This window comes from Brassica napus, chromosome C5 (assembly GCF_020379485.1).
Source record: "Brassica napus cultivar Da-Ae chromosome C5, Da-Ae, whole genome shotgun sequence".
In the NCBI taxonomy this organism is placed as follows: Eukaryota; Viridiplantae; Streptophyta; class Magnoliopsida; order Brassicales; family Brassicaceae; genus Brassica; species Brassica napus.
This window is the reverse complement of record NC_063448.1, coordinates 37,248,268-37,259,870: the sequence shown is the minus strand read 5'-3', so window position 1 is coordinate 37,259,870 and position 11,603 is coordinate 37,248,268. Positions and strand designations below refer to the sequence as shown.

Below are 11,603 nucleotides of genomic sequence, written 5' to 3'. Positions count from 1 at the left end.
ATGCTATAGCGTTTACCCAGTACTATATTAAACTATTTTAATAGCACCTTGTTTTAGCTAGGACATTATTTTCTATCGCGTTTTTATTTTGCCATGGCATAATTTATATTGACATATTTTCAATGCTATGAAAATTAAAATCGTTTGCTGAAAATTTAAAAAAATAAAATTGATTATTATTATTATTATTAAATATTAAATTTTGGTTTACAACTGATTTCGATATATAAATTAAACCGGTTTGCAAATGATTTCGGTTGATATTAAAAATTTGGTTTACACCTGATTTCGGTTTACAAATTAAACCAGAAGATTACAAATGTTTTCAGTTTATAAATTAAACCAGTTTACATACAAACCGGGTTTAAAACTAATTAACTAACCAAAACATAATTAAGCTTAACCTAAACATAAGCCGTCGCTACCAGAGCGTCCGCCTCCAGCCTCCGCATGCAGCGCCTCCAGCCTCTAGAGCATCCGCCTCAAGCCTTTGTTCTCTTACTCCAGCCTCCACAACCTCTATTCGCTTACGTCAGTCGCATACCTCCTCTGGTTCTTCTTCACACGTTCAATTCTTCTACCTTCACCAAAATTAAAACCACACATAAGAGAGATGATGAGATAGTAGTTATTTGTAGCTCTAAAAAGGAGGAGGGGATTCATTACCATTGACATAGCCAGTTTGTGAGATGGAGAGACATGGAACCGTGGGAGAGGGAAAGAGGGAGTCGGAGAAGATGGACGTAGGAGCAACACGCTTCTCTTGCCTCAACTTAGTAAAGTCTGCTTTGTTAAGCTTAGTGAAACCCCTAAACAAAAGCCACAAAATTCATGAGTTCGACAGGGGAGAGAGATGGAAAAGAGAAATCAGTGAGATAAGAGGATGAAGATGGAAGAAATCAGGAAAATCGGTGGTAGAGGTTGACAGAGGAAGAATAAAAAAAACTGGTAGATAGAGGAGAAAAAGTTACGACAGAGGAGAGAGAGGGACAAGAGAATAAACACAAAAGGGTTAAATCTGACCATTGGATTAAAGTATATCAACGGTTAAGATGGTGATCCGCGCACTTTTGTATTAGTGGTTCATATTTTCAGTCTCTTTGTGTGTTTATTAACCAAAAAAACATTTCTGTTGTTTGTGTTTTGTTATTTTTTTTTTGTCAATTGTGTTTTGTTATTTATTTATTTAACTTTTTAGTTTATATAACATTTCTTTTTTTTACTATAACACACTTGTATAAAGTTTTTTCTTTTAAAGAATTAAAATTTAGATTTCAGGTTTTTATTAAGTGGAAATATGGTTTATATTAGGACTTAGGGTTTAGGGTATGGAGTTTGATTGAAGATTTAAGGTTTATGTTTGTAAGTTATAACTTAACAATAAAACACTAAATTTTAAGTTTAATTTTAATATTATAGGTTATGGTCTGAAAAAAATAGAGTTTTAATTATTATTTTTTTTTGTAACACAAATTAGAGTTTTAGTTATGTTTTGAGTTTAGGGGTTAAAACATACTTAGTGTTTTGGAGTTAAATTTTATAATGAAGATTAAAAAAATAAATTATAAAGTTATAAAGTTATAATTTTTTAAAGTTTGATAATTACAAATGTTCATTTTGAAATCTACTATAAGTGTTGGATGTTGAAATTTAAGGCATGTTTAGGGTTTAGATGAGGTGATTTTTTTTTTTCTAATTTATTATCAGTATTAGATTTTCTTTTTATCATATTACTAGTTGTGCTATCTTAGGATTTTATGATGAAATATTCACAATTTAGGATTTAGGGCATGTTTAGGGTATAGAATTTGAAATAAAAAATTCTTTTTTTTTTCAAATTTATTATTGTTGAAATGTTAATTGTCACATAAATTGTAGTGCAAAATGTAAATCAAAACATTGCAATTTGATATATATATAAGAAATTATATTTCATTAATTTTTCAAAACATAAATTATTTCATTTGCTAAGTCTAGGAACTTCATCTACGAACCAATGTCTCAACAAGCTTTAACATATCAAAATTAAAATCAAAGAAACCTAAATCATTCTTTGAAGTGAATGCAAGTCTTTGTGGTCTTCCTCTCATGGAAAGTTGCTTTGAGACTAACGCACTGCCAATACAACAACACTAGAAGCAAGCACAAAGAAGAAAGTGATCATACAATCCCCAACGTGTTCTTCTTCTCAAGTACATTTGAAGTCAGGACAAACCGAGAGGATGACGATAAGAATCCGAATGCACGGTCGCAGCCTTCACAATCTCAGCCCGACACCGAGACCCGGCAGTGAAGATGCTCTGGAGCAAGGATTCCATTTTCTGTACTCTGGCACTCGCAACCCTTGAAGCTTCGTCACTCTGTACTCTGGCACTCGCAACCCTTGAAGCTTCGTCACTCATCAGGCTCTACACCATTCCAACTGAATCAATACCTAGCAGCCTTTAAGATGGGTTCAGTCATCTGAAACAAATATGAAACTTAAACTCAGTAATAAGAGCTACGATCAGATTCAGAGAAAGACAAATAAGATCTCACCACAAGCTATCAAACTGCAGTTTCAATACAGTCCAGTCACAGCAAAAGGCGATTCAGACACAAGACAAGCTCCTCAGATGCAAGTAACTCACCAAACAGCAACAGGTCTTGTGTATGAGAATGCACTCTCGAAGAAAGAAGAAATAAACATGCATACCTGATAATTAAGAGAAACATAAGCTTTAAAATTTGTTCAGACATGAGCTTTAAAATTGTTCTAAACTAAAGGAACGAACTTTGGCCATCATCAATAAACCGAACAGCTTTACGCTCACGCTCCCTAACATAAAAAATCAGCATAAACTAATGCTTACAATGATACTAAAACTGTTTCTTAGACAGAGATATTCATACAAAACATAACTCATTTTCTTGGGCAAGATATATACGATCCCAAACATCCATAGAAACAGAGACGAACACAATGAAAAGCAATGCCAAATGCTTCGGCCTTTTGAGATGATACGCTGGATTCATATATCTACATAGCCCAAAACCAGTTATCCATCTACCTCTTGCAAACAAATCCAAATTCCACTCAGATACAAACATCATAAGCCTGAGACTGTGTTCATGCTTAGAGGGTCAACACTCGATTTTTTAAGCCATCTTCAACACAAGAGCCAAAAGAAAAGAGTCTTAGCTCAGAAGCAACAGGTTACCCGAAATTAAACTTCACAACAATTTCCTTAATCTCATCGTCAAAACCATCTTCAAACTCGGGTTGCTCTGGAAACAAAGATCAGAAATCACAAACCCTAGAAAATCTCCTTGGAACCAGAAGCACCAGAAATGTCTGATTCTTCTACAAAAGAAACAGAGTAGCTAAAAGAAAATGTGAGACCAAATCTAAGGGAGAAAAACTATGGAAAGCCTCAAAGATTCAAGCTTTAGCTTATAAACATAAAAGAGATGTTACCAGGCTTGCAGAAAGGCAGCCGATGTTACCGTCACTGAAACTCCGTCAGCATCTCCGCCGTGGCTCCGTCTCCTCCTCCGTTAATACTCTTCAATCCCTAGATTTAGTTTCACTGATTCGATTTCAGTAAATCGATTAAAGGGAAACTTAGAGAAACAGATGACCCATAATAGATGAAGATGGATGATGAAGAAGCTCGATTGAAGCAATGGAGAGAAGTTTATTCTTTTTTGTCACGAATGGAGAAGAAGATAAAATAGAGAATGGAGGTTTTTTTTCTTCTGAAGAAAAAAAAATGAAAAGACCTAGAGAAAAAAAAATAGTTCTACTAAAACAAAATATTTTGGTGGCAAAAGTGATATTTTCACTAAGTATTTGGCACCAATGAATTTTACAAGTATAAAAATTGGATTTTTGTCTTCCCGCTTCGTAAAAATCCTGCAAAATACTAAGTAGCGTTGATTTAATGCTATAATAGAGTTAAACATCCAAACTACCCATTTTTAGTAGCAGTTTGTGAATTCGTGCTACCGTGATGTGCTATCAATACTTATATTTCTTGTAGTGTTATTAGAGTATACTAGCTGTTTCTGATGATACAGGTATCTAATATCATGTTTGGTTCCTGGGAGCTATCCTGAAACAAATTTTCATCATTTACAAACATGTTTAGTTTGCAACACTCTCTTTATTGTAAAAGTGTCCTGAAAATTTCTTGATAGGATATCAACAATTCTTTATTAATTGGCTCATTATCTTTTAAATTTCTAATATTTAGAAGTACTATAAATGAAATAAAAAAATCTGTTGCTGTTCTGATTTGGTTCTTTGGTTTAAAAGTTTAGCATCGGTTTGGATATTTAGAAAATTCAGTTTGGTTTCGGTTCTCGGTTCGTTTTAGGTAACAAAGTTAGGAGCCAACTAATATCCAAAATAATTTGGATCCTATTAAGTTCTTGTTCGTTCCGGTTTTTTAGTTAATTCAAGTAAAAAGTTAGAAATTTAAGTTTTTTGATTAAATATCAGATTTTTTGTATTTTTGGATAAAAGTTTAGATAATTCGAATATTTTTTAAAAATTCTGACAAAAAGTATTATGGTTATTCAATTTTTTGAGTATTCCAGCTTATAAAAAGTATTTTTCAATTATTTTATTATTTTTAAAATAAATATAGTTAATATTTATAAGTGTATAAATTATATTATAGAAATTTTGGTAGTGATTCGGTTCTTGATTTGGTTTTAGTTTGGTTCCCGATCAGCTCTGGTTTTCAAGATATATGATCTTTTTGGATAATTTGTAAGATCTAAACTTGAACTTACTCACAGCTTCAGAAAGTGTTTGAGCATGTGGTAATTAAATAAAAATTTATTACCGTTGTTTCATCTATATGATGTTTTGACGACTCTAACATGTTCTGTGTATAGTGAAACCGTCTTGTGTTTTTGCACATCGTCCAAGTCCCTTCCACGCCCTCTTCCTCTATCCCTTCCACTCGGTTACACTTGCCCTGTCTCCTGCTGCAGTGACCACGCAATAGGGAAACCATCACATCAAGCGATTAAACAAAAGTAAGACTTCTCTTAATTTCTTGGGCAAGCAAGGCTCAACGGTTGCTTGTTCCAAAAGAGAGACAAAATAGCCAAGGGATATAACACCATCTACATTGATTTCTTTAGCTCCTCATCGCTGTCATTAGCTTCATCACCCGTAGGCTCCCTGGCTAATCAGAACAGAAAATCAGGTTGACAAAGGAGTCCAGAAACATGAACCAAGAACATGGAAAGCAAATAATTAATTAAAAGTTTTGTATGTGTCTACACACATTTTTGTAGCAACTTTTCTCTGATTTGCTTCTTGTGAACCGGTAATTTTTTCTACTTCTGCTACTTTATATTATCCTTCTGAGCATTCACTAAATTTACCAACTGAGACGTACCTGTTGTAATTGACCATTCAAGAGCAATGGTTCCTATGAAACGTTGTAACCACTTCTATGTAATTGGGACCTGCATTAATTAAGGTGAAACCTCTGATATTAGCAATATGAGTTTTGGAGAGGTATTAGAGAAGAACTAGAAGGGAGGAGACTTCTTCGAGGCAGGATAAGAGGGGATTTTTATAACAATATATCAACTATTTTGATGAAAAAATATAAACAATTTATCTCTTCCTTTACAGTTGATCAAAGTTATCTAGGCAAGGTCTATATTCGATACTTCCCTCAGAGAAAGATCTGCACTGAAATAAGGAATGGCTTTTAGATTTCAATAACCTTTTATTGAGCTTTTCAAGAGCATTTTTTTCTTTATTTCACTGTGTAGATGTCTGTTTTGTTCTTGCCGACTTACCATCTATCTTTTATTAATTCAAATATTTTTTTTGCTATGTATGTTAATATCATATAAATGGAAAAAGAGCTTACAAGAATAGTAGTCCTAAGAACATACTTCCAAGGCAAAAAAGGTAAAAACAAGCAAATAATGTAGAATTACCTTACAGAAAGAGATTTACTAAACTAGCCAATGAGACAGAAGATTTTGGGACTTCCTTCGGTTCTTTGGCCCAAGGATTATACTCCGCACCTCTCAGTCAATTAACCTGAACACAATGTTCCGTGGGATGAAGATTAATTTGATTATACACCAGCTTATTCGCTGACGCCATATCCGATGAATAACAGAATGAGTGATGATCTTCCTTATAGTCGAAACTATAGTTTTATTGCATGTAAATGTTGAAGAAATATTTTTCAAGAGATGGGAAACATGAAACTATAGTTATATTGCATGCAAGCAGATTGCCACTGATGCGTACATGAGTTGTCCAAACTGTGGCGGACCCGCTTGGTCAAATGACTGACCCATCATAAACTTAAAAGAAATTGTATTTTTTAGAGGAAATTACATATTTACCACTTTCATGCTATCACTTTTCATTTATACCACCAATAAAGAGAAATTTTCAAAAATACCTTCTTCACTAATTGGCAAAAGACTCTTATGCCCATGTTCTTTATATATATAATAAATAAATATTTAAATAAATAAAAATCTAAATAAATAAAAAATAATTTTTTTAAATTTTTTTCTGAATTATACTATTTCGAAATTCAAACCCTAAACCCTAAAACTCAACTCTAAACCCTAAACAATCAATCATAAACCCTATTTTTTCTGAAATACGAACCCTAAACCCTAAACCATCAATCCTAACCCTATTTTTTTTTAAATAAACCCTGAAACATCAACTCTAAACTCTAAACCCCGAAGCATCAACTCTAAACCCTAAACCCTAAACCTTCAACTCTAAACCCTAAAGCATCAACTCTAAACACTAAACCCTAAACCCTAAACCTTCAACTCTAAACCCAAAACCATCAACACTAAACCCTAAACTATCAACACTAAACCCTAAACCCTAAAAAGTAAACTCTAAACCCTAAACCCTAAATAATTAACCATAAACCCTAAAACATCAACTCTAAACCCTAAACCCTAAACCCTAAACCTTCAACTCTAAACCCTAAACACATCAACTCTAAACCCTAAACCCTAAATTTCAACTCTAAACCCTAAACCATCAACACTAAACCCTAAACTATCAACACTAAACCCTAAATCCTAAAAAGTAAACTCTAAACCCTAAACCCTAAAAAATTAACCCTAAGCCCTAAAACATCAACTCTAAACCCTAAACCCTAAACCTTCAACTCTAAACCCTAAACCCTAAACCCTAAACCCTTAAACCCTAAAGTTGATGTTTTACGGTTTAGATTTGAAGATTTAGGGTTTAGGGTTTACGTTTAGGGTTTAGAGTTAATGTTTTAGGGTTTAGATTTGAAGGTTTAGGGTTTAGGGTTCAAATTTCAGAAAATATAAGGTTTAGGGTTTAGGATTTACGCTTAGAGTTTAGAGTTGATGTTTTAGGGTTTTGATTTGAAGATTTAGGGTTTAGAGTTGATGTTTCAGGGTGTAGGGTTTAGAGTTGATGTTTCATGGTTTAGGGTTTAGAGTTGATGATTTAGGGTTTAAAGTTAATGTTTTAAGTTTAGATTTAGGGTTTAGGGTTTACGTTTAGGGTTTATAGTTGATGTTTTTGGGTTTAGATTTGAAGTTTTAAGGTTTAGTTTAGGGTTTAGAGTTGATGTTTTAGAGTTTAGATTTGAAGTTTTAGGGTTTAGGGTTTAGAGTTGATGTTTCGGGGTTTAGGGTTTAGAGTTGATGTTTCATGGTTTAGGGTTTAGAGTCGATGATTTAGGGTTTAGAGTTGATGTTTTAAGTTTAGATTAGTTAACCATATGTATTTTTTTTGTGAAAGGTAATCAAAAGGTTATAAATGTCTTTTACCTTTCATTAAAGAAAATGGTAAAAGTGTTTAGTGTAAACACGAAAAATGGTACTTTGAAAATGGTATTTTTGACAATTTCCAATTTTTTACTTAAAAATGCACTGATTTCTAACAATAAAATGGTGAAAAAGACATATTGATCCCATAAAACTAGATATAAAATCTTTTTATGACCCCATATAAAAGAATCCTGGATTCACCACTGCATCCAAGTCAATGTTCAAATTAATCAGTTGGGGTAAACCAGAAATCACCATTATCTTTTGAAATTTTTTTCTAGCATGATACTAAACTTTTTTTTTATCATGTATATAATATGCAGGGGTCAAGATAACTAAAATATTTTATTAAAGAACTAAATAAACACTTATATCTTTAGGATTGACTAATTAAAATTTAAGATTTAGTTTAGAATTTAAATAAATAAGTATTTAAAATAATTTTTTGAAAATAGTTTCAAAAAATTGGATGTTAAGATTAAATACTGAAAGAAGAAAAAAAATGCAAAATGTAAACATATTATTTTAAAATAATAATTTTATTTTATTATTTATTGAAATAGTTATTTTTATTTATATATCTGTAAAATAAAGGTATACATATCTTTTACATCTTCAAAGAAATCTGTTTTGGTTGTATTTTTTTTTGTACTATCTCTTAATTAAAAAACAATTTTGGTGTCTTTTAAAATAATTGTCCTTATCATTTTGATAATAACTGGGAACTGTAGACAACCTAATTAACGCAGAATATTAATAATAATAGATTTGGAGTGCTGTGATTCGTGAGCGAGTGAACACTCTCCTCTCACATCATTTCGCCTTTGTATTTTTGTGATTCGTGAGCGAGTGACACTCTCCTCTCACACCATTTTGCCTTTGTATTTTTACCATTCGAGTGATAAAGCTGACTATAACACGTACATTCGCTAATGGAGAAAACTTCTGAGTTACGTGTGTTCCATGTAACGATATCGCATTTGGTTCTGATTTTACATCTTTAGGAGACACTCTTTTGGGTTAACATCTCACTTACATCTAATAAATATATATATATATATATATATAATTTTCAAATTCCTTATCCCCTCATACACAATTATCATTTTTATTGAGAAATGTCTCTGCAATTTTTTTTTCTTTGATTTCCGTGCTTGCTCCATTGTTATAGGAAAATAAATCAATTCAGTGGTTGTTTATTTTAAGAGATACAACTTTTTAATGGTTATGCGTAGGAGGAGACAGATGTTGAGTTTTCTTTCTAGCCAATGAACAGTCACCAACTCATTTCGTTTTTTTTCTCAGATTATTTATAGATTCCGACTTCTTTCACCTTTGAAATTAATAATTGATAATAGGTTTTTCTGCCTATTGCAAATGTTGTAGTATAGTGGGGTGAATGTCGAACCAGTCCTAGTGATGTGAATCAGTGAGAGTACAAGTCATTTCTTAAGCTAAGCAGATTCAATAGTGGTGAGTGTGTGACAAGTAACAATAGCAAACAGAGCAATACAACAAGGTTTTAATCAATTTAGACAAGTGAATCCATGGGTATTGGGAATTGACTTCAAGTAACTAAGATCCAATCTAGGTGACAAGCTTTCAATCAAAGTAATCTCTTAAGTCTAAACACAATTTTAGACAAGTCCTATGTCTAGGTAAATGTCCATTTGCTTAGAAATCATTAAACATCAAATGTCTTTGGCTTAATTCAATCAAGCAATCTTTAAGTTCAAGTTTAATAACTATCTAGCAATTTTAACATCAAGTGTCCTTGGCTAATCTCACTAGAGAGTTGAGTTGATTCAAACACTTCATCTAATCATGTCTGATGAGAAGTGTTTAGAAATCAGGTTTAGAGTGATCAAGACTAAACAAGCATTAAAAATACTCAACAAGCAAGTTCATACAAGGATCTAATACAATAACACCATAGATCTTCACTAAGTTACTCTAATCTCCCTAACCCATGAATTCTTAAGGAAACTACTCACTAATCTCCATGAAAACACTTAATCTCATAATAGATTGAAGCATATTCAAGTAGATACAACAGAGAATAAAGATAAACAAGGATTAAACAAGCAAAACGAAATTAAAACTCAAGAATAGATGATGAACAATGAAGAACAGCTCAAGAACAAATGTTTTCTCTCAAACTCTCAAAATACAAAATATGAAACTATAAAACTTTCACTCTCTACTCTTTGTTGTATTGTACTCTGTGTATTGTGTGTCTTCCTCCTTCCCCTTGCAGTCTCTTTTATAGCCTAAGTAAAGGAGGATGACAACACATCCATCATGTGAAAGCATAAAGCATAAAACACACTCATAAAAGTTATTCTCCACTTTCTTCCATTATAGAACACCTTTTGCCCCTTCATATGGCCAAAGTAGTCTTGCCACTTCAGAAAAGGTAGAGAAAGTTAGGCCAAAAGAGCCACCAAACTCATGATAGACAACCCATCCCCCATGTTGCAAGCTTTAAAGAGATAAAACTCACTCATTAAAGTTTTCTCCACTTTCTCCATGTTGCACACACCTTTAGAATACCAAAAATAAGAAGAATAATGAATAGTAATGAGTTTTATAGGTTCTAAGTGAATAAAAATGAGTCTAAAGGCTTAAAATTCGAAGGCTATTGTTGATGTTGCTAGGGTGGCCGCTAGGAACGTCATACTGATATGTATGTAGTATTTTGATCATAAATCCCTCAATACAGCTCCAAACGACTTGAAACCACCTCCATTGTAAAGCTAACTCAATTTACCATGTCTTCCCAAAAGACAAGTTTCAAAAGATATCTTTAAGACCTTCATCCATGCCTGTCTTTCACACGTTCGGTTCAAGACTCCTCGAAAGCTCCTTTTGTGCTCTAATCACCTCCAAAACTCCAAACAATTCATCCAACACCTACAAGATGCAAATGTACATGCAATAGACTCTAAATGCAAATAAATGTAAGGTTAATGCATGAATATATATGAAATAACAAAGCTAAAACTATGCAAAATCACAACACATCAATAATTCTTCAAAACAATTGAAATGTAGTTAGTTATAATGTCTTTCTACTCGAGACTCATTGACTTGTTTGTATATATTTGTCGTAACTCCTAAATTATTCTTTTTGTAAACTGTATATGAGACATGCAAAAGAACTGGTGAAAATCTAAAATAGCGCCAGTAGTTTTTGGAGAGGTACATACATACTACATACATTAAAAACTATATAGATTTTTAATGTTAAAACCCCTCAACTAAGTTTGTTTTTTTGGTAAAACCCTCCAAACTAAGTATTTAACGAAAAAAACCTCAAACTAATTTTATTTAATGAATTAAACCCTATCAGGTCATAATTACCATTACTATCGGTAAATCTTTAGTTTAGGGGTTTCTACATTAAGTAAACATAGTTGAGAGGTTTTACCATTAAAAATCTAAAAATTCAAAAAAAAAAATCAAAATTTTGTAATATTATCTAAAAATTAGTAACTTAATTTTCAAAATTAGCATTTTTTGTAAATATATGAGTTTGATGTGTTTTTAACATCAACATTATATATGTATAAATTAAAATATAAAAACCCATAAAATATAATATAAATTATCTAAAGATTTATTATTACATTTTTATTAGATAAGATATAGTTTTTATTATATTTTCTTGTTTTTTACATTTAAAATTTTTTATTAATTTTATTACAGGTAAATATTTAAATAATTTTTATTATATTTTCTGTGTTTTTACATTTTTAATTTATATATATATATATATAATGATGTTAAAAACACAT

At 31.8% G+C, this 11,603-nt stretch overlaps 1 long non-coding RNA gene across 2 annotated transcripts; it reads right to left on the bottom strand.

Moving 5' to 3' along the window:
• Positions 1-240: 240 nt before the first annotated feature.
• LOC125587990 lies at positions 241-6,573 on the bottom strand. 2 transcript variants are annotated; one of them, XR_007324385.1, is made up of 7 exons: positions 5,397-6,573; positions 5,123-5,180; positions 3,458-4,977; positions 3,201-3,267; positions 2,539-2,695; positions 667-2,463; positions 241-581 (listed from the first exon to the last, which is right to left on the bottom strand). It is a non-coding gene; the product is annotated as an uncharacterized LOC125587990 (long non-coding RNA). The 2 variants fall into 2 exon arrangements; XR_007324384.1 differs by having other exon boundaries at positions 3,458-5,180.
• Positions 6,574-11,603: the final 5,030 nt, after the last annotated feature.